The sequence below is a fragment of the Castanea sativa genome, chromosome 10 (assembly GCF_040712315.1).
Source record: "Castanea sativa cultivar Marrone di Chiusa Pesio chromosome 10, ASM4071231v1".
In the NCBI taxonomy this organism is placed as follows: Eukaryota; Viridiplantae; Streptophyta; class Magnoliopsida; order Fagales; family Fagaceae; genus Castanea; species Castanea sativa.
In genome coordinates this window covers 25,119,497-25,143,973 of record NC_134022.1, presented here as the reverse complement: position 1 = coordinate 25,143,973, position 24,477 = coordinate 25,119,497, and the positions used below count along the sequence as shown (strand labels likewise).

Below are 24,477 nucleotides of genomic sequence, written 5' to 3'. Positions count from 1 at the left end.
AAATGGGTCTGAACCTCACTTGGCATGATGTCGTCTTTATGTACGAATGCCACAAACTCACTGGGGTAGGTTATTACATCAAATCCCGCTCCAGCGTAGTTAGGTTGATCTCCTGTTTTCCCAAGTCCAATAAAGGCATGAAGGATGACTACCTCATCGTCTCTGGCAACTGGCACGACGGCCCCCACTGCCCAGTTGAGTGGGGAGATCCAGGTGCGACACCTTAGAATTTAACTTCCCACCCCATAACTCCCTAAATCATCTAGGAATGTGCATTCGCATTTACTTGAGCGTCTAACTTTAATTTATTATATGTTCTACGCATCTGACCATGTTTGTTTATTTGGATGTTTTTCTTTGCAGATAAGCAAAACGTGCGCCCCCGTTTAAGTCACTGCAACGTTGCAGATTTGAATCGAATGCTACGCTCCGAAGTGTTCGTCAGTGAAGACTTACAACTTAGGGCGGCTCATTTGATTCTAGGGTACAAACCTATCTCCTCGGACTTTCAGGAGATTGAGAACACAATAATTGCGGGTGACCGGAGGCGAAGAAGGATTCACGTGGCCAGGCCACACTTCCTAGCTGACAACGACATTCCCGACGACCCCAACACCATTCTGTACAACCGTCCTATCGCGGCAACCCCCCTCTTAACACACTCCCAAGCAACTGCTGTCCCGGAGGAGCAGGTGTCCTCTTCACACACACTAGACGACGAAATAGATAACTTTCAGCTCGAGGACATCAAAAGACCCCGAGGAAACCAATTCGTCATACTTTCTGACGAGGAAGAAGGGCCCACCGAGGCCTCCGGAGTTGAAGGGTTCGTTGTTGCCCACCCCCTAGTCAAATCCGAGGAGGACATGGACAGACTTCACGGCCTTCTGACCAGGAGAGGCGAAAAAGTCGCCCAGAAGAAGACAGGAAGGTCCCAAGCTCTTCCATCCTTGCCACCTCCCCCTCCTCCAGCCGAACCCAAGCTTCCAGCTGAGGAGCCGAAAAAGAAAAGAAAGGGGGAGGCCGAGGAGACTGCTGGCGAAAAACAAAAAAGACCAAGACAACAGCTGCAGCCAACTCAGCAGCAGAAGCTAGATAAGGGCAAAGGCAGGGCTCGTTCAGTCGAGAGTGGGGAGATCTGAGATGTGGCCGAAGTGCGCCGAGCACCGGCCACCTGGTCTCCTGACTTAAGACTGGACGGTGCACCAATTTCCTGCCAGTCTAGTATTAGGGAAATCTAACAAGGCCACGCCCACCACCTGGCTGATGCGTTAGAGCGCCCACTTCTGCTGCCCAAGGACATGGAAACCTTGGAGAGAATGAGCCAACCCCAACTATTCATGTCTTTAAAAAGGGAATTAGCCCTGGTAAGTTTAATCTTTTATGAATATTTCCTTCTTCATAATACTGGATTATTAATGAGTGTCCTGCTACATCTAATTCTTTAACATTTTATGTAGGCCGTTCAATAAGTCTTTGTAGCCAAGAAGTTTGTAGAAGACTCTCGGAAGAAGGCCAGACTGGAGCTTGACATTCGAATGGAGACTGAAAAGTCCCTAGGCCAAGCCCTCGCAGAAAATGAGAAACTCGTCTCTCAGGTGGCTGATCTCAAAAGAGAAAGAGATGGTGCCGAGGCCAGCCTGAAGACTCTGAAAACTCAAATAGAAGGGCAGCGCAAGCTTCTCCGTGAAAAAGATGACGAGCTGGCCCAAGCCCAAAGGGAGCGCTCGGATTTGGAGAGGGAGATTGCGCGAATGAAGGAGGAAGCCGGCGCATTCAAATGCTCTCTGGAGGCCGCCAAGCAGGCGAGTTATGAGGAAGGGGTAGCTGCAACAGAGGAGTAGTTGACAGAGGCTTTCGCAGCCTTATGCCGGGAGTACTGTCAGCAAGTCTGGGGGGAAGCCCTAAATGTAGCAGGGGTTCCTTCAGCCTCGGAGCTGAGGAAGTCCGAGAACGTTTGGCTTCCCCTGGACATACAGGAGATAGAAGAGACTCCTGCTGTTGCTCCTGCCCCTGAGGCAACTCTTCCTGCTCCTCCTCCTATGGCCCCAAAGCTCATTCCAGATCCTACAGAACCTTCAGGTTCCAACAAAGAGATGGAAGGGGGTGGGGATGCCGAGAAAGGCTTGAGCCAGACTGTGGAGCCCAATGTCCCTCCAACAAATGCAGTAGACAAAGGGAAGCAAGTTCTGTCTTCCTTTAAGTTGGAGCTAAGAAACACCGAGGCAACCAGCACTTCTCAGCAAAACCCCCCTCCAGGAGTTTAGGGACCAGCCTAGGACTTCTCTTTTTTTGTAATCAGAACTTAGCATGTAATGTATGCCAGAATTATTAATGAAAGACAATTTTTGTGCAACTTTCTTTTATGATATATTTGTTTTACTTTATTATTTTTGGACTTGTCGTAAAGTTCTCATAAATACATAGTTAAAGGTAGGTCAGAACAAACAAATCTAACTCCAGGGATTGCACAATCATAACCTTCACACAACCATGCCTTAGTTAAACAATGCCTTAGTCAAACAATGCCTTAATTAAACAATGCCTTGTAATCTATGGTATTGCTTTTAGTAGGATGTAAGGTTCGAAGACCATTCCTTACAAAAATTTACTTAACACCTAAAGACATAGAACTTAAAATCCGAATTAATGAATGGTAAGATACTGATTTCCACAAAACGTGTAATAAGAATAAGAACAGTGACAAGATATTAAGAATAGTAACTTTAACTGTTAATTTTCCCAAAGTAGGAGGTCCGAGGACCCGGCATAACTAAGGTTCTGTTTAACAAATGATAAGATATCAATTTTCACAAGGTTTGTGGTCCGAGGACTACACTTAACCAAGTTTCTGTTTGGCTCTTAAGAGTAGTAGCTTCAAATGTTAATTTTCCCAAAGTAGGAGGTCCGAGGACCCGGCATAACTAAGGTTCTGTTTAACAAATGATAAGATATCAATTTCCACAAGGTTTGTGGTCCGAGGACTATACTTAACCAAGTTTCTGTTTGACTCTTAAGAATAGTAACTTCAAGCGTCATAGGTACTTATAACTTTGAAATGTTAACTAACAAAAGCACATTTTATTAATAATAATACCTTCTAAGGTTATTTACATTCCATGGGCGTGGTACAATTCTTTCATCTAGGTCAGCTAGCCGATATGACCCTATGCCTGCTACTGAAACAATGCGATAGGGGCCTTCCCTGTTGGGACCTAGCTTACCCCAAGCTGGGTTCTTAGAAGTGCCCACAACTTTTCTTAGTACAAGATCACCGGGTGCGAGCGGCCTTAGCTTCACGTGGGCATCATATCCCCGTTTTAGCTTCTGTTGATAATAAGCCATTTGGACCATAGCTGCCTCGCGTCGTTCCTCAAGTAAATCAAGACCTTTCTCCAGGAGTCCATTGTTATTCTCCGGGCTAAAAGAACTCGTCTTCAGGGTGGGAAAACCATATTCCAGGGGTATAACCGCCTCGGCTCCATAAGTCATAGAGAATGGTGTTTCTCCCGTGGACCTGCGCGGCGTAGTCCGATACGTCCACAGAACATGTAGGAGTTCTTCTACCCATCTGAATTTCGCATCGTCCAACCTTTTCTTGAGCTCACTAACTATGACCTTGTTAACAGCCTCGGCTTGCCCATTTCCCTGAGGATAAGCTAGGGTGGAGTATCTATTTACGATGCCCATATCACCACAGTATTTCCTAAAAGCCTTGCTATCGAATTGAACGCCATTGTCTGAGATAAGTGTGTGTGGAATACCGAATCTAGTGACGATGTTTTTCCAGACAAATTTCTTAGAGTCAACGTCTCTGATATTTGCTAAGGGCTCGGCCTCAACCCATTTAGTGAAATAGTCTGTCCCCACGAGAAGCCATCTTTTGTTTCCTGCAGCTCTCGGAAATGGCCCCACTATGTCCAATCCCCACTGCGCAAAAGGCCAAGGACTGGAGAGAGGGTTAAGAACCCCTCCAGGTTGATGAATATTAGGGGCGAACCTCTGGCATTGGTCACATTTTCTGGCATAGTCCTGAGCCTCTCTCTGCATATTGGGCCACCAATAACCCTAAGTCAGGGCTCTATGGGCTAAGGACCTTCCCCCAGTGTGGCTTCCACAAATTCCCTCATGCAGTTCCTCCAAAAGTGCTTCCGTTGATTCAGGATGCACACACAACAAGTACGGTCCTGAGAAGGATCGTTTATACAATTTTTGGTCCTCAGACAACCAGAAACTTGGCGCCTTTCGACGTATCTTATCTGCTTCAGATTTGTCCTGAGGAAGGATGTCATTCTTAAGAAAAGATATAACCGGGTCAATCCAACTAGGTCCCGGCCTTATCAGATGAATGCGAACTGTGCTAACAATGGTAAGAGTTGGCTCTAGCAAATCCTCCACGAGGATAATCCTGGGCAAACCCTGAGCCGAGGACGTCGCTAACGTAGCCAAAGAATCTGCATGAGTGTTTCCACTCCTAGAAATATGAGCTAAGACGAAGGAGTCAAATTCAGCTTGCTCGACGCTTCGACCCCGGGCCAAATATTCCTGCATTCTGGGGTCTCTAGCCTCCATGGTCCCCATGACTTGGCCGACCACTAACTAAGAGTCCGAGAACACATGGATTTCCTTTCCACCCATCCTACGTACCATCTTCATGCCCACCAAGACTGCTTCATACTCGGCCTCATTATTAGTAGCCAAGAACGCCAATCTCAAAGATTTTTCGAAGACAATCCCCTCAGGGGACATTAGGACAAGTCCAACACCAGACCCTCTCTGATTAGCTGCCCCATCCACATACACTTTCCAAGTCGGAGGTACTGCAGCTATGATCACACCAACTGGTTTTTCATCCATGTGTGCCTCTTTCAGGGTTTCTTCTAGCAATGGTTCGGTAAACTCTGCCACCAAGTCAGCGAGGACCTGGCCCTTCACCGAGGTGCGAGGCTTGTATTTAACATCAAAGGCTCCCAAAATGGTTCCCCATTTTACCACCCTATCAGAGTAATCGGCATTGCGTAACACCGCCTTAAGAGGCAATTGGGTTAGGACCACCACAGTGTGAGACTAGAAATAATGAGGAAGCTTGTGCGTGGCGTGAACTATGGCCAGAAGCGCTTTCTCCAAGAGCAAATAGCGCACCTCGGCCTCATTCAAAGACTTACTAACGTAGTAGACCGGTCTTTGCACACCGCTTTCATTCCTTATAAGGACCAGGCTGACCGCGTGGACGGCCACTGCCAGATAAGCAAACAAGACCTCGTCCGCCTCGGGGCGAGACAAAATGGGTGGCCGAGAAAGATATTGCTTAAGCTGTTGGAAAGCTAACACGCAATCCTCGGTCCATTGAAACCCTTTCCACTTATTCAACAATTGGAAGAAAGGACGACATCGGTCAGCTGACCGAGAGATAAACCTATTCAATGCAGCAATCATTCCGGTCAATTTCTGGATCTCTCTTGGGTTCCGAGGCGGCTGCAAATCCTAAATAGCCTTGACCTGCGCTGGGTTCACCTCTATACCTCTGTGAGTAATCATGTATCCCAAGAACTTTCCGGACCCCACGCCAAAAGAGCACTTTGAGGCGTTAAGGCGCAGCTTGTACTTTCTTAGCACCTGAAAGGTGTCGGCCGCATCTTTCACGTGTGAAGGTATTGTTTTACTCTTCACCACCATATCATCCACATATACTTCAATGGTCTTCCCTAGTTGTCGTTCAAACATTCTCGTCATCATTCTTTGGTAGGTAGCCCCGCATTCTTCAAACCAAATGTCATGACCTTATAAAGTGGTAGTTCCCATTGGAGTAATAAAAGCAACTTTCTTGATCCTCCAATGCTAATGGAATCTGATGGTAACCCTGGAAGGCATCCAAAAAACTCATACGAGGATGCCCGATAGTGGCATCCACAAGCTGGTCAATACGCGGCATTGGGAATGAATCCTTGGGGCAGGCCTTGTTTAAATCCGTAAAGTCCACACATACTCTCCACGTTCCATTCTTCTTTTTAACCACAACCGTATGCGCCAACCACTCGGGGTAGAAAACTTCTTTAATAGCCCCGGCCCTCTTGAGTTTGAGCACCTCTTCCTTAACAGCCTCGGAATGTTCTTTGGAGGAACGCCGAGGTGGCTGCCTTCTCAGGACAATGGCAGGGTTGACGTTTAAACGATGACAAATGAAGCTCGGATCTACACCTGAAGCCTCATAAGGATTCCACGCAAAAACATCGATATTGTCTTTCAGAAATTGCAACAACTCCATCTTCTCCTAGTGCGGCAAGCGTATGCCGACCTGGAAGAATCTCTCTGGGTCATCTGCTATTAAAAACTTCTCTAACTCCTCACAAACAGCCTCATCTCCTGTCACCGCTCCAGGTGCATCTGGAGCTGTTAATTGCTACGACTCTTGGATGGGCAAAGCTGATGACTCGGCTTCTGACTGATGAAGCACTGCGGCCGATATGCATTGTCTGGCCACTGATTGGCTGCCGAGGATTTCCTCAACATACTCCCCCGAGGGGAACTTAACCTTAACATGCAAGGTAGAGGAGACAGCTCCTAGAGCATGCAGCCATGGCCTGGCGAGGATGGCTGTATATGGGGAGTACGCGTCGACCACAATGAAATCCATTTCAACCGTTTCTGAGTCAGATTGGACGGGCAAACGGATCTGTCCCTTCGGCACAATGGCCCTTCCTTCGAATCTTATGAGTGGCGAGTCATAAGGAGTAAGATCTTCCAGCTTCAGCCTTAGCCCCTTAAATAAATCAGGGTACATGATATCTGCACCGCTGCCTTGATCAATCATCACTCTCTTCACATCATAACTCCCTATCCTGAGAGTGACCATAAGAGCATCGTCATGGGGTTGAATGGTACCAACTTTATCTTCCTCCGAAAATCCCAAGACGGGTAAGGTCACCTTCAACCTCTTTGGCCTACAGCCTGGTTCCTCGGCCTGAGAATGGGAAACCGCCATCACCCTAGTGGGACCTGAGCCAGTCTTGCCAGGTGCGGCGAAGATAACATTAATCGTTCCCAATGTGGGCCGAGATGGATTATTCTTCTGATTGTTCGAGCCAGATTGACCGCCCTGTCCACCAGGTTGACACAAGTGTTGCTTTAGTTTCCCTTCACTGACCAGCTGCTCCAAGTGGTTCCAAAGGGTACGACAGTTCTCGGTAGTGTGGCCCACATCCTGGTGGTATTGACAAAAAAGGTTCTGATTCCTCTTCGCAGGGTCTCCTGCCATCTTACCAGGCCATCTGAAGAAGGGCTCCTTACGAACTTTCTCCAGCAACTAATGTACTGGTTCTCGGAACACAGTGTTCACGGCCTGAGGTGCTGCCGAGCCAGACTGCCCAACATAATCTCTCCTCGGCTTGTTGTTGTGGTACTTGTCCGACCTGAAATCCCTTCTCTCTTACGGGATAACCTTCTCCTTACCCTTTCCTTGCTGCTGGTCTTCCTCCACTCTCTTGTACTCGTCAATACGGTCCATGAGGCGACGTACGCTGTGGATGGGTTTTTTGGTCAAAGACTTTCTCAAGTCGTGATCAGTAGGAAGACCTACTTTAAAGGTATTGAGCGCCACCTCATCAAAATCACCATCTATTTCATTAAACATTTCCCAGTACCGGTCGGAATATGCTTTCAACGTCTCCCCTTCCCTCATGGTCATGGATAGCAGCGAGTCCAATGGCCGAGGCACTCTGCTACACGTAATGAACCGCGAAGCGAATGCTCTAGTGAGCTCCCCAAACGAACCTATAGACCTTGATTTAAGGCCGTTGAACCACCTCATAGCAACGGGTCCCAAGCTAGAGGGGAAAACTTTACACATCAGGGTCTCGTTATGAGAGTGCATCGCCATCCTCTGGTTAAAGTGACTCACGTGCTCCACTGGATCAGTCCGGCCATTGTAGATGGTGAAGGTGGGCTGGGTAAACCTCCTAGGGAGCCTCCCCTTCTCAATCCTCCGTGAGAATGGAGATTTGGAGAGTTGGTGCAATACCTGACTCATAGCATCGTTCCCTAAGCCCCTAGAAGGAAGCTTCTTGCGTCTGCGAGATGGCTGGTCGTCCTCCTCACCAGAGGACATTGCACTGGGGGGCGAGCATGACCTTGAGCTGTAGCTACCTTCCCGGACCTCCTTTGAGGAAGGATTAGATGAAGACGGCGAAGACCTACGTCTGGCGCGGCGTAGCTTCCTCTTCAAATGATTAATCTCCTTCTGCATGGCTTTAGCACCATCCTCATGGGTGGTACTACCCCCACCATGAGTATGGCTAGCCCCGGAGTATTCTGTATGGACACTTCCCTCACGGTCCCTTCGACTCTCAAGACGCTCGAAAAGATCCTCTGGTTGTGATCCCTGTGACTCTGCATAGTGAGAATTCAGGCCTGCCATAGTATCCCAACTCCTTCTGGACTAGATTCCCCACAGACGGCGCCAATTGTAAGTGCACAATTGCACCTGGACCCAAAGAAGGTTATGGGCTCAGGCCCAATGAGCCTTAAACAATCAAATTTGTAGAGTGTGGGTTCGAAATCTAGATTCAAGGTACTGAGAACTTGATAACGGGCTTTTATAAGCAAACACTTGTAAATAATGAATGATAATTGCAAATGGGTCTCCTCGGACTTGAGCCGAGGACTACTTCTGTATTATTTCTCTTTCTTTCTTTAAAAATTACAATTCTTAAGTTCTTTCTTAGTTACCGACCTCCCATCTCTTTGGCCTTCACCCCCCTTAAATACTTCCTTCCCTGATGCCTTTTGGACAGTGACTAGAAGTTTCAGCCCTACTGTTCAGGGGTCATTTCCCCATTAATGCGGCCAGGAAAGTAGATGCAGAATCTTTAATGCGGAGGTGGTAGCCTTTGCTCTTGATATTTTCTTTAACACTGGTGCATCTAGAAGGTTCAGGGCCTCCCCCTTTTAACCAACAGTCTTTCCAGAATTCTGCCTTGACCTTTGTAGTGAATCTCCAAGTCCTCTTGGAACAGTCCGAGGAGGAACTCACCCTCGGCTGTATCTTCGGTCCCTCGGCATATGGGCCGATTTATAGTACTAACAAATTCCTAACTTATGAACAGATCGGCCCTCCTTGCTAGAGCCCACATGCCCACTTGGGTCCTTTTACTCCCCACAAATTCCTAGCTTATGGATAGCAAATGAAATCTTCAAATCCAGCCTTAGGACTAAATTAATATTACTCAATATATATCAGACCTCAGAACTAAATATAATGGCTCTAAAGTTTGAATGTAATTGTAGAAACTTGATTTTGCACTAATAATTTAATCAAGGAAGATGGCTAAAATGAACATTCATATATTCAAAATTCATGATTGCATTACATGCATTAATTCATTCATTGCATATCATAAAAATGATATTGAGGTTCTAACGGTCGCGACAATATGTCCGATTTCCAAATCAGACTGTCGGATTAAAAGATATCGTATGATCAAGTTTGCACGGTCTATATGCATTTTGTTTAGGAGGAACCAACCACACATGATTAATTTAAATTAATTCTGATTGGCTAGATAATTAAAAAAATATGTGATTGGTTGATAGTTAGTGTCAAAAATAGACTTGCTTGCATGAGAATAAAGTAGATAATCAGAAAACAACAAAATTGTGGATAATCAAGGCTTTTTGGAGTGTTTCTCTACAAGATAATCATCATTGTAAAAACCTAAATATCCAGAAAATGGGTTTAATTTTTAGAACACGGATTAAAACCGCGTCTATGTGTTGACACCCCATTTTGCAACCCGCATTTAACCTCACATGGAGGGTAAAAGGGTAATTTTGCATTGAAAATATGTATCTTGATTTTGGTCATTAGATCCTTAATCTTATTTCACCAAAATGATTTTGATGTTGTAACGATTGAATCGACTGGTCATAAGTTCTAATTGGACCACCAGATTGAAAGTTATCATTAAATCAAGTTTTAATGGTCAAGATGCACTATCACAAACTGAGTCCGACTATATGTGATTATGAACAATTGATTTTAATTGATTATAATTATAATCAATTTGAGATTAATGATGTGTCATAATTTGATTGATTAGGACTACATTTTATGGTAAGGTTGCACACAACTAATTAACTAGATAATTAAACATTAATTATTTAATAAGTAATTTGTGAAATTATCTTTTAATTAGGGTAAATCTGAAACTAATTAAGTCTGAAATAGGAGTGATTGGAGCCTATTAATGTTAATTGGAAACTAATTTGGGACCTATTAATGTTAATTGTGCTTAAATTGTTTTCTAACAAATGACCTTTGCTCACCATTTCGTTGATATCTCTCAGAATATTTTGAATCTATGAATGAGGTTAATTTTTCGAGAAACTATACATTCAGGGCTTCAATTTGAGCACAAGAACAAGACAACTCTGATCAGAATTGAGTAATATATGATTTTTTGAATTTGGCTCTACAGTCTATTACAGTAGTTATGGGAAAATTGAATTTTGCTTGCTCCTCACTCCCACCAATCTATAAATTTAATGCACCTGATTTCCCAAAAGGCTAAAATAAGGTCTAGGTTCATGATTCTTTGTCAACCCTCATTAAATGACCTTCTATTCATATTTTTTCCACCACTATTATATAAACCCCCACTCTCCTCCATTCCAAAAGACAAAAAAAAAAAAAAAAACCCCCTCTCTTCTCCTCTCGAGTTCTAGTGGAGTAGACTAATCTTGTCTAGGGGTGTGCGTGGTTCGGTCGGGGCGATTTTTTTCCAAATTTATCACCGAACCGATAGGGATCGGTTTTTCCATAACTGAAACCGATGCACACCGACAAGGATTGGTTTTCCGACCTACAACGGTGCGGTTTTTTGCAGTCGGTTTCATCGGTTTTATTGGTTTGAAATATAAAAACAAAAATATTAGTCATTACTCAATCACAATTAGGTCCAACTACAACAATAACATAATAATTTTTTTGACCAAATAAATGTTTTACAATGAATGAATCTTATCAGAAATATTATTTGTATTTTATATTATCAATATCTTAAGTTAAGTTAGTATTAGTGCATTAGCGAGGAAAAAAAATTCAGTACTTGTGCAAGCCAACTGTAAAGTGTAAATCATGTAAACTACAAAATTTTAGAGTATCTGCATAAGTTTGATCACAAATTAATTAGAAAATACCAAATTACCTTTACATGAGAGCAATAATTCATACTTTAAAGTTATAATAACATAAATAATTAAAAATCATATATACACCACCTTTAACTATTAGTTAAAAAGATTTTTTAAAATTTATAATAAGAAAGAAAAATTATATATCATGTGTTATATTGTATATAATTCATATTCATTTAGGTAAACTTAAGGGAGGAGTATTCTTATTATCTTTTTCTTTTAGATTTTTTGTTAACTATGGGCTCATTATCAAAAAAACGTGTAGTGGTTTTCTGTTTTTATATTTTCAAATCAACGTGGTACTCTAATTTTTATAAAACTAAATAAAAGGAAAAAAAATATTGGATAACTTAGAAATCAAAACGTGGCATTGTCATTTAATACCCCACCTATCTCCACTTTCTTTTCATCTTATCTGTTTACCTCATTGTTCTCTACTTTTCTCTTCATCGGTTTTTAAGTTTAACACTGACTCTCTCTTCTGCATATACGGAAGACTAAAGCATCAATGGCGACCCTAAGGTGAAATCTACCCAAAAAAAAAATATTACCTTCTATGTTGGGGGGCATAAGTAGGATTTCTTTCTAGTAATTTGCTAAGAATATTTTTCTCTTTTTTCCCTTAATTTTATCTCTATATATGAATCAGTCGGTACGGTTTATGGGTCGGTTTTGAAAATTAGCTTCGACTGTGTCACCGCACCGGCGTCAGAAGGGTCATCAAGTTCCATTCGTCGGCATTAGCTCCTTCGGTCAGCCCAAAGCTCGGTATGGTTTGGTCGATGAGGTTCGGTTTTGTCGGCGAGGTTTGGTCACTGCTCACCCCTAGTCTTGTCATATCTTGGTCTTCTTGAGACTTAAGGTATTGAGTGAGACCCATTCTCCCTCTCCTAGCTCTTCTTTTCCTCCACCCTTAGGACCTCCACCAAAAGTCTCCTCCTCTACCATATGGATCTTGCATGAAGGTATAATCCATTTCCATAACTTATATTTTATGTCGCCTCCCTTTTGGTCCCACTCTAAGCCACACACTTAAACCCAATTGGAATGGCCCAAAAGGCTAGCCCAATTAGATAATTAGTTAGATACAAAGGGAGAAACATACATAATTTTGTGAAAGTGAGAGACACTATTGTGAAATGGTGTATGTTTGAGTGCATGCCACTCTCTCTAATTCTCCATTGGAAACTGATTGAGAGACTACACTTCTTGTGCATTAGTAGAATTGGAGTGAAGATTAAAAGTGTTCCCAAGTGCTTCTGATATTTGTTTTTGAAATTCACCGCACCAAGGTACACTCTCTTGTTCTTAAATTCTGAAACTTACATAGTGCATGTTATCAATTGCGAATAAAGTAGATCCGTTAATTTTTCGCTGCGTATGTTTTGTGTGTGATACAAACATGTTTTTAACCAAAAATTTGTACATCTCAATGTGTTTGCCATAATACTGTACAAGTGGCATCTATAATTAAAATTTTGAATGAACTAAATGCATTTATATAGTATGGTATTTAAGTTCATTTTATAATAACAATACTTTTTATACAAAGGAAAAAATTTTATTATTATTGTGTGCTTCGTTCTTGTTCTTTTATTACTCATTTTTATTTATATATATTCTCTTTATCTGTCTTAAAATTTACATGCTTATTATTTGCGATGGGAATTTTTTTTATCACTACATGTTTGTTTTTATATATCTACTATCAAAGGTACCTCTACCTCTACATCTCTATACACCTCTCTACCTCTCTAATTAAACCTCTACACCTCTCTAACTCTCTACACCGCAATATATACATCACTCTCTCTACACCTCTACCCCTCTACACCTCTATACCCCTCTCTACCTCTTTACACCTCTACACCTCTCTACCCCGCTTTATATACACCACTCTCTCTCTACACCTTTCTACTCCCCTCTATACCTCTCTACCTCTATACCCCTACACCTCTACACCTTTCTACCTTTACACCTCTTTACATCTACGCCTCTCTACCCCTTTACCTCTACATCTTTGTAGACCTCTCTACGTATCTCTAATAGTGGAGAAAAAAAAAATGCAACTGAAAAAAAAAATTGTCATCAAAATTCCTAAGTTTGTTGGTTATAAGAGGGCTAAAGAGAGAACATATTTATATCTAAAAAAGAAGATGAGGAAGATGAAAGGTTGGAGAAGATGATGACATATTATAAATGTAGATGATTGATGTTAATGTTATTGTAATTGCTAAAATAATGATGTGATATTAAAGAAAAAGGAAATACACACACGTTTATGTAAAAGAAAACATCAAGCTAAAAGTTAGGAGAATATTGTATACATTTTATTGCTATATGTGTACAATTTTAATTTCATATGTCTAGAAAGTGAAAAATAAAAATAAAATGATTTTTGGCTTCTTTTCTAATTGTGATGTATTTAATTATGGTTCCAAAATAAGTTTTTTAAAAACCTCAATAGATAATATCCAATAGATAATTAGATTCATATTTCAACAAATTACTTTTTTTTTAGAACAAAATACTTGAATAATCTTAAGAAGGGGAATGGTTAGTAAAATAAATAGGTAAATAACAAATTAAGAATTAGTAGTCATAAATAATAATAATAATAAAAAAATGAACTTAAATACCATACTAAATAAATGCATTTATTTTATTCAAAATTTTAATTATAGATGCCACATGTTTAGTATTATGGAAAACACATTGAGATGTACAAATAATATTTTAATGTGTGGCATTATTTGTCCAATCATACCATTAAATATGGGAAGTTACTACGGGTTATTATAGTATGCTTTAAAAACAAATACCTATCATTGTAGCATATATTTACCAATTTTCAAATCTGATTTTTATAATATATTATAGATAGATAGATAAATAAATAGACATAGATAGGAGAAGTTGAAAGCATTATTATTGGTGGTGCTAAAAAGCCATATTGCTATTTTTAGCACCACCAAATACAAAACTATGCCTACATTGGTGGAGCCAAAACGAAATAATTTGGCTCCACAATTACAGTGCGTAACTACTTTTGGTTGTGCACTATAACTCATATGTCAAAAAAAAAAAAAATATATCCATGTGTTCACATTTTACACCGCTATATACTATTATTCACGTGTTCACATTGGATTCACGTGTTCACACTATAGCTCATATGTAATAAAAAAAAATTATTTTTTGTATTTTTTATATTATTTAATTGTATTAAAAACTAAAATAAAATTAAAGATGTTTTATAAAGTGAAAAAGTAAAATAGATATTGTAAGTGCACAATTGCACCTGGCCCCAAGAACAGTTACGGGCCCAGGCCCAATGAGCCTTAAACAATATGAATTTGTAGAGTGTGGGCTTGAAACCCAGGTTAGAAGTATGTGGGGATTAAATGACAAACTAAGGATTTCGAATACTTGGAAACAATAAGGAATATTGTAAATTGGCCTCCTCGGACGTAAGCCGAGAGCTGTTCTTATATTATATCCCTTTCTTAGTCTTTTCTTTCTTTTTAGGTTACAAAAGTCCCCCCTTCTTTCTGTCTTAAATTGCTCTTTATATACTACTCTTTTGAATGCTTTGTACACGTGTTGCCTCACCTTCCCCTTAGCCTAGATATTTCTTTTCTCAGTGCCTTTGAATAGTAACCAGAAGTTTCTCTTCCACTGTTCAGGTGTCACTTCCCCATAAATGCGGCCAGGGTGGTAGGTGCAGGGTCTTTAATGTGGAGGTAGCAGCCTTTATCTTTGACATTTCTTCAACACCGGTGCTTCTGGGGCGTTCTAGGGTTCACCCCTTTTAACCATTGGCCTTAACTGTGTCATCCCCTAACCTTTACTATGAAATCCCGAGTTCTTAGGTGCTCGTCCGAGGGTAAGTTCACCCTCGGCTGGATCCTCGTATCCTCGGCGTATGGGCCGACCCATAGCACTAACAACTTCCAAACCCAGGGTCAGGTCGGCCTTCCTTAACACGGCCCAAAAGGCCCACGTTCCCATTAGGATCTTTTACTGCCCACAATAGCCCCTCAAAACTCTAATTTTCAACGTCCGAGGAGAAAAATAGGGTTTTGATCCGACGAGAACCTACTCTACTCACTTTGCGAGTAATGGCACGTGTGGAAATCGTCTCGCGTCCCAGAGTATGCCATTTGGCGGTTTTATTTTGAACAACGCGCGTATTTATTACTGCCAGTTACATTTTGTCCCTCACGTTCAACGGTGAGATGGACATCCAACGGCCCACATCACTCCACGAAATTTTAGGCGGGACAAACATAATTTCGAGGCCGCCTTTTCGCACGTCGTGACGCTTCGGGAACCTGCGCCTTCATTTAATTCCTCTGGGGGTAATCCCATCAAGACATTAGCCATCATTCCTTACTTGCAGAAAACCGTGGAAATTTGCACTCCTTCAACCTTGTAAGTTCTTGCTCCTATTCTTAACCTTTTTCTCCTTGATATTTGTCCTCGGCTATCACTACAAACACTATCCCTTTTAGAGTTTAGTCTATCGTTCCTCTGTAATGGGAAAATTCAAGTGTCTAGTTGATACCGCCGCTGGGATGGAAGGCTTTAGAGCCAAGTACCGTATTCCCAGCGACGTAAGGTTAGAATATTGCCCGGCAACAGCCGTGGCCGGTTCTAGGAAAGAGGGAGAGGTTATTATTCCTATGATAGCCTTTCTAGAGGGTGGGATGACCCTTCCAATGAAACCTGTAACTAGGGAGTACCTTCGCAACCACCGGTTGTGTCCCGATCAATGCCTCTCAAACGTTTTTAGAGTTCTAGGTAGTGTAGATGCTCTAAACGAGCAGATGGGTTTAAACCTCACATGGCACGATGTCGTGTTCCTATATGAGTCCCATAAACTTTCTAAGGTAGGTTATTACATTAAATCTCGGTCCAGCACCGTTAGGCTAATCTCCTGTCTGCCCAAATCAAACAAAGGCATGAAGGACGACTACTTGATCGTGTCTGGGAACTGGCACGACGGCTTCCACTGCCCAGTTGAGTGGGGGGATCCAGATGCGACGCCGTAGGATTAATCTCCCCACAACACAACTTCTCCTAACACTCACACAGAAATGCATATTCGTAATTACTTAAATTTGTTAAACATCTATGTAAATCTGACCAAGTTTGTTTGTTTTGACGTCTTTTTTGCAGATAAGCAACACGTGCGTCCTCGCCTGAGCCACTGTAACATCGCAGATCTAAACCAGGTACTTCGCTCCGAGGTGTTCGTTAGTGAAGACCTACAACTCCGGGCTGCTCACCTTATTCTTGGGTACACCCCCCTTTCCAAAGACTTCCAGGAGATAGAGAACGCCATAATTGCGGGCGACCGAAGACGAAAGAGGATAAACGTAGCTCGGCCCCACTTTTTGGATGACCGTGACCTTCCGGACGCTCCTAATACCATTTTGTACAACCGGCCGATAGCAGCAGTCCCCCTCGCCGTGCACTCACAAGCAACTGTCGTTCCAGAAGAGCAGGTGTCTTCTTCACACACACTTGACGACGAGATAGACCAATTCCACCTCGAAGACACCGAGAGACCTCACGGGAACCAATTTGTGGTACTTTCCGACGAGGAGGAAGAAGCCACCGAGGCCTCTGGAATTGCAGGGTTTGTGGTTGCCCTTCCCGAGGACGAATTAGAAGAAGACATGGGAAGAATGGAGGGTCTCCTCACCAATAGGGCTGCTAAGGTTGCAGAGAAAAAGAAAACGGGGACGTCCCAAGTTCCCCCAACTTTACCTCCTCCTCCTCCTCCAGCTGAGCCAAAACTGCCAGCCGAGGATCCCAAGAAGAAGAGGAAGGGAGATAATGAGGGGACGATTAATAAAGACCCCAAGAAACCACGCCAACGACTCCCACCGGCCCAGCAGCAGAAGCTGGACAAGGGCAAGGGTAGAGCCCGTTCGGTTGAAATCGGGGAATTCAAGGACGAGGCTGAAGTGCGCCGAGCATCAACCACCTGGTCCCCCGATCTAAGGCTGGACGGCGCACCCATCTCCCCGGCCACCCATAAGGGCAGTTCAACAAGGCCACGCCCACCACCTGGCCGAGGTCTTGGAACGCCCTCTTCTGCTGCCCAAGGACATGGAGACCTTGGAAAAGATGGGCCAGCCACAACTATTCCTCTCACTAAAAAGAGACTTAGCGTTGGTAAGTTTTTCTCCCTTTTAATAACATTTATAGGTAAGTTTGTTTCTTATTATTCCTAACTCCATCATACTTTACTACAGGCTATTCAGGAGGTCTTCGTAGCTGAGAAGTTTATTGAAGACACTCGGAAAATAGCCAGGGGCGAGCTCGAAATCGGGATGGAACCGAGAAGTCCTTGGGCACAGCCCCTTGCCGCGAATGAGAAGTTAACCTCGGAGGTGGTTGATCCGAGGAGAGAGAAAAATGGGGTCGAGTCAAACTTGAAGACCATGAAGACCCGTATAGAAGGACGGCGCGAAGCTCCTTCATGAAAGAGATGAAGAACTCTCCCAAGCTCAAAGGGAGTGCTCGGATCCGAAGAAGCAACCGGCTCGATAAAGGAAGAAGCCAGCTCCTTCCAACTCTCTCTTCAAGCCGCCAAGGTGCAAGTTTCGATGAAGGGGTAGCGGTACCACAGAGGAGCAACACGTAGGAGTTCGCGGCTTTATGCCGTGAATACGTCAAAAGTATGGGGGAAGCTTTAAACGTAGCAGAGTTCCCCAATCTTCAGATTTGAGGAAGTCCGAGAATGTTTGGCTTCCCTAGAAATACAGAGATTGAAGAGGCTCCGTCGCTACTCCTATCCCCGAGACAACTCCTCTTGCTCTACCTCCGTGGTCCCACAAAGAAATTCGATCCTACGAACCTTTCGGTTCCAATAAAGAAAAGGAAGGAGGAGTTGGATGCAGAGAAGGACTTGAACCAGACAAAGGGAACCCAACGTCCTTCCAACAAAGACAAGTGGATAAAGGAAAGCAAGTTATGACTCCTTTTGAAATGGAGTTGAGAAAGACCGAGGCACTAGTACCTCACAAGATCCTCCTCCAACAGCTTAGGACTTAGCTTAGGGCTTCTCTTTTTCCATTTTTTTTTTGTCTTTGAATTATATATTGTAATGCATATTCAACTGATTAATGAAGAACGATTTCGTTTACTTTTCACTTGGATTGTATCTGTTTTTACTTTATTCTTTTTGTACTTATTACAAAAGTTTCCCATTAAGTCATATCAAAAGTTTCTCAGAGTATAAAAATCTAACTCCAAGGATTGCACAATCATAACTTCCACATAATCATGCGTACATTATTAAAGATTTAATACAAGGTGACATGGTTAATTCATTTGAACAATGCCTCGATTAAGAAGAAGAGAGGGCCTCATAAGAAGAAGAGAGGGCCTCATATAACGATTAAACCCTTGTAATGCATAGCTCTGTTTCTAGTAAGATGTAAGATCCGAGGACCATTCCTTACACAATCAGAAGTTAACTTTACGATTTGAGTTAATAAACAGTAACGTATTAACATCCAGACACAATCAGAAGTTAACTTTAATCAAAGCCGTAGTCCGAAGATAGATATTAAGCAATCTTTCGTTTAATTCTTAAAAATTGTAACTGTAAATGTTAATTTTCCCAAAGTAGGAGGTCCGAGGACCCGGCATAACTAAGGTTCTGGTTATAAAATGATAAGACATAAATTTCCACAAGGTTTGTGGTCCGAGGACTCGCACTTAACCAAGTTTCGTTTGATTCTTTAGAGCAATAACTTCAAATGTTAATTTTCCCAAAGTAGAGGTCCGAGGACCCGCATAACTAAGGTTCGTTTAACAAATGATAAGACATCAATTTCCACAAGGTTTGTGGTCCGAGGACTACACTTAACCAAGTCTCTGTTTGATTCTTTAGAGCAATAACTTCAAATGTTAATTTTCCCAAAGTAGGAGGTCCGAGGACCCTAGTGATAACTAAGGTTCTGTTTAACAAATGATAAGACATCAATTTCCACAAGGTTTGTGGTCCGAGGACTACACTTAACCAAGTTTCTGTTTGATTCTTTAGAGCAATAACTTCAAATGTTAATTTTCCCAAAGTAGGAGGTCCGAGGACCCGGCATAACTAAGGTTCTGTTTAACAAATGATAAGACATCAATTTCCACAAGGTTTGTGGTCCGAGGACTACACTTAACCAAGTCTCTGTTTGATTCTTTAGAGCAATAACTTCAAATGTTAATTTTCCCAAAGTAGGAGGTCCGAGGACCCGGCATAACTAAGGTTCTGTTTAACAAATGATAAGACATCAATTTCCACAAGGTTTGTGGTCCGAGGACTGCACTTAACCAAGTTTCTGTTTGATTCTTTAGAGCAATAACTTCAAATGTCAGAGCTAGCCATAACTTTGAAGCATTAATTGACAAAAGCTCATTTGATTAATAATAATACCTTCTAAGGTTATTTACATTCCATGGACGTGGTACAATTCGTTCGTCTAGGTCAACTAGCCTATACGACCCTATGCCTGCTATAGAAACAATGCGATAGGGGCCTTCCCAGTTAGGTCCTAGCTTACCCCATGCTGGGTTCTTAGAAGTGCCTACAACTTTCCTTAATACAAGATCGCCAGGTGCAAGTGGCCTTAGCTTCACGTGGGCATCATATCCTCGTTTTAGCTTCTGCTGATAATAAGCCAATTGGACCATAGCTGCCTCACGCCGTTCCTCAAGTAAATCAAGATCCTTCTCTAGAAGTCCCTGGTTATTCTCTGGGCTAAAAGAACTTGTCTTTAAAGTAGGAAAACCAGATTCTAGCGGTATCACCGCCTCGGCTCCATAAGTCATAGAGAATGGCGTCTCTCCAGTGGACCTGCGCGGTGTGGTCCGATATGTCCACAGGACATGAGGGAGCTCTTCTACCCATCTACCTTTCGCATCGTCCAACCTCTTCTTGAGCCCGTTAACTATGACCTTGTTGACGGCCTCGGCTTGTCCATTTCCCTAAGGGTAAACAGGGGTGGAATATCTGTTTATGATACCCATGTCACCACAATACTTCCTAAAAGCCTTACTATCGAACTGGACACCATTGTCAGAGATGAGGGTGTGTGGTACTCCAAATCTAGTAACGATGTTTTTCCATATAAATTTCTTCGAATCGACATCTCGGATATTGGCTAAGGGCTCAGCTTCAACCCATTTAGTGAAGTAGTCTGTTCCCACCAGCAGCCATCTTTTGTTGCCAACAGCCCTCGGAAATGGCCCTACAATGTCCAAGCCCCACTGTGCGAAAGGCCAAGGGCTGGAGAGAGGGTTAAGAACCCCTCCAGGTTGGTGGATATTAGGGGCGAACCTCTGACATTGATCACATTTTCTGGCATAGTCCTGAGCTTCCCTCTACATATTAGGCCACCAATAACCCTGCGTCAGGGCTCTATGGGCTAAGGACCTTCCCCCAGTGTGGCTCCCACAAATTCCCTCATGCAATTCCTCCAACAATGCTTCTGTTGATTCAGGGTGTACACACAACAAGTACGGTCCTGAAAAGGATCGTTTGTATAGCTTATGGTCCTCGGACAACCAGAAACGCGGCGCCTTTCGACGTAACTTTTCTGCTTCAGCCTTGGCTTCGGGAAGAATGTCATTTTTAAGAAAAGATATGATCGAATCCATCCAACTAGGATCAGGCCTTATTAGATGGATGCGAGGTGCGTTAGCAGTTACAAGAGAAGGTTCTACCAAATCCTGAACGAGGATAACCCTTGGTAAACCTTGAGCCGAGGATGTTGCCAACGTAGCCAAGGAATCGTACGCATGAGTGTTTCCATTCCTAGAAACGTGAGCTAAGGCAAAGGAGTCAAAATTAACCCGCCCGCCGGCGCGTTTGACACAGGCCAAGTATCCCTGCATTCCGGGGTCTCTAGCCTTCATGGTTCCCATGACCTGGCCGACCACTAACCGAGAGTCCGAGAACACGTGGATTTCCTTGCCACCCATCTTATGTACCATTTGCATGCCTACCAAGATCGGCTTCATACTCGGCCTCGTTATTAGTAGCCGAGAAGGCCAATCTCAAAGATTTTCGAAGACAATTCCTTCAGGGACATTAGAACAAGTCCAACACCGTACCCTTTTTGATTAGCAGCCCCATCCACATAAACTCTCCAAACCGAGGGGCGATACGTCCGTGATCACACCAAGCTCGATTTTTCACCCATGTGTGCTTCTTTTGAAGTTTCTTCTAACAATGGTTCGGTAAACTACGCCACCAAATCAGCGAGGACTGTCCCTTTACCGATGTGCGAGGCTGTATTTAACATCAAAGGCTCCCAAAATGGTTCCCCATTTTGCCACCTACCGAGTAATCAGCACTACGCAACACGCCTCTAAAGAGGCAAGCTGGGTCAAAACAACCACGGTATGAGATTGGAAATAATGAGGAAGTTTGCGCGTGGCGTGGACTACAGCAAGAAGTGCTTTGTCCAAGGGCAGATAGCGCACCTCGGCCTCATTCAAGGACTTACTAACGTAGTAGATCGGTCTCTGTACCCCGCTTTCATTCCTTATAAGGACTAAGCTCACCGCGTGAATAGCCACGGCCAGATAAGCGAATAAAACCTCGTCCACTTCAGGGCGAGATAAAATAGGTGGCCGAGAAAGATATTGCTTAAGCCGTTGGAAAGCTAATTCACAAATTCTCGGTCCATTGAAACCCTTTCCACTTGTGCAACAACCGGAAGAAAGGACGACACCGATCACTGACCGAGAAATAAATCTATTCAACGCAGCAATCATTCCGTCAATTTCGAATCTCTTTTGGGTTCCTAGGCGGCCGCAAATTCGAATAGCCTTAACTTGCACCGGGTTTACCTCTATGCCCCTATGAGTAATCATAAATCCCAAGAACTTCCCGAGATCCCACGCCAAAAGAACACTTGGAGGCGTTAAGGCACAATTTATACTTCCTTAGCATCCGGAAGGTGTCGGCCGGTCTGTCATGTGTGAAGGGCACGTCTTACTCTTCACCACCATATCATCCACGTACACTTCGATGGTTTTCCCCGATTCTTTGTTCAAACATTCGGGTCATCATTCTTTGATAAGTAGCCCCAACATTTTTTAATCCAAATGGCATAACCTTATAATGATAGTTCCCGGTTGGAGTAATGAAAGCAGTCTTCTCCCGATCATCTAACGCCAATGGAATTTGGTGGTAACCCTGGAAGGCGTCCAAGAAACTCATCCGAGGATGTCAAACAGTAGCATCTACCGGTTGATCAATCCGTGGCATTCGGGAACGAATCTTTAGGACGAGGCCTTGTTCGGATCGGTAAAGTCCACACATACTCTCCACTTGCCGTTCTTCTTCTTAACAACAACAAGATGAGCCAACCATTCGGGGTGAAAACCTCTTTGATAGCACCCGCCCTTTTGTGTTTAAGAACCTCTTCCTTCACGGCTTCGAATGTTCTCGGGAAGATCGCCGAGGTGGTTGCCTCCTCGTAACAATGGCAGGATTGATGTTTAAACGATGACAAATAAAGTTCGGATCTACGCCTGGAGCCTCATAGGGGTCCCACGCAAAAACATCTAAATTATCTTTCAGAAATTTCAACAACTCCATCTTCTCTTGGTGTGGCAAAAGTATGCCAACTTGGAAAAACCTCTCTGGATCATCTCATTACAAACTTCTCTAACTCCTCACAAATAGCCTCGTCTCCTGTCATCGCTCCAGGGTGCCTCCGAGCCGAATTGCTATGACTCCTGGATGGGCAAGGTTGATGACTCAATTTCTCGACCGACGAAGCACCGCGGCCGATATGCATTGCCTAGCCCTTGCACAGGCTGCCGAGGATTTCCTCAACATGCTCCCCGAGAGAATTTCACCTTAACATGTAAGGTAGAGGAGACGGCTCCCAAGGCGTGCAACCATGGCCTCGGCGAGGATGGCTGTATATGGAGAGTACGCGTCAACCACAATGAAATCTACCTCAACCGTTTCGGTGCGGATTGAACGGGTAAACGGATCCGTCCCTTCGGCATAACGGCCCTTCCTTCGAAGCTTATAAGTGGGGAGTCATAAGGGGTTAAATCTTCCAACTCCAATCTTAGCCCTTTAAATAGATCGGGGTACATGATACGCACCGCCGCCCCGATCTATCATCACCCTTCTCACATCGTAGTTCCCTATTCCGAGGGTAACCACAAGAGCATCGTCATGGGGGCTGGATAGTCCCTACCTTATCCTCCTCGGAGAAACCCAAGACAGTAAAGTGCTCTTTAATCTCTTCGGCCTGCTACCCACATCCTCGGCCTGCGGATGGGAAGCCGCCATAACCCTAGTGGGACCCGAGCCGGTCCTACCGGGTGCGGCGAAGATAACATTAATTGTTCCCAATGCTGGCCGAGATGAATCGTTCCTCCGATTGTTTGAACCAACTTGACCGACCCGCCCGGTGGACCGACACAAGTGCCGTTTAACTTTCCCTCACCGACGAGAGCTGCTCTAGATGGTTACATATTGTCCGGCATTTCTCGGTAGTGTGGCCCACATCCCGATGGTACCGATGTAAAAGGTTTTGATTTCTTCTAGCAGGGTCCCCCGCCATCTTGCGGGCCATCTCAAGAAGGGCTCTTTACGAAATTTTTCTAATAATCGATGCACTGGTTCTCGGAACACGGTATTTACACCGGGTGCTGCCGAGCCGGATTGTCCGAAGTAATCCCTCCTCGGCTTGTTGTGATATCTGTCCGACCTGAAATCCCTTCTCTCCTGCGGGATAACCTTCTCCTTTCCTTTCCCCTGCTGCTGGTCTTCCTCTACCCTCTTATATTCATCAATACGATCCATAAGACGGCGTACACTGCGGACGGGCTTTTTCGTCAAAGACTTTCTCAGGTCATGATCAGTAGGAGGCCCACCTTAAAGGTATTAAGCGCCACCTCATCAAAGTCGCCGTCTATTTCATTAAACATCTCCTAGTATCTGTCGGAGTATGCTTTCAGTGTCTCCCCTTCCTTCATGACCATGGATAGTAACGAGTCCAATGGCCGAGGGACTCTGCTACACGTAATGAACCGCGAGGCAAATGCCCTGGTTAGCTCCCCAAATGACCCTAAAGATCCCGATTTGAGACCGTTAAACCATCTCATAGCCACAGGTCCCAAGCTGGAGGGGAAGACTTTACACATCAAAGTCTCGTTGTGAGAGTGCACTGCCATCCTTTGGTTGAAGTGACTCACATGCTCCACCGGATCAGTCCGGCCATTATAGATGGTAAAGGTGGGCTG

The 24,477-nt window shown here is 43.7% G+C and overlaps 1 pseudogene; it reads left to right on the top strand.

Annotated features, from left to right (window-relative positions):
* Positions 1-1,754: 1,754 nt before the first annotated feature.
* Positions 1,755-24,477, top strand: part of LOC142612278 (carotenoid 9,10(9',10')-cleavage dioxygenase 1-like) — a 34,546-nt pseudogene continuing 11,823 nt past the window's right edge.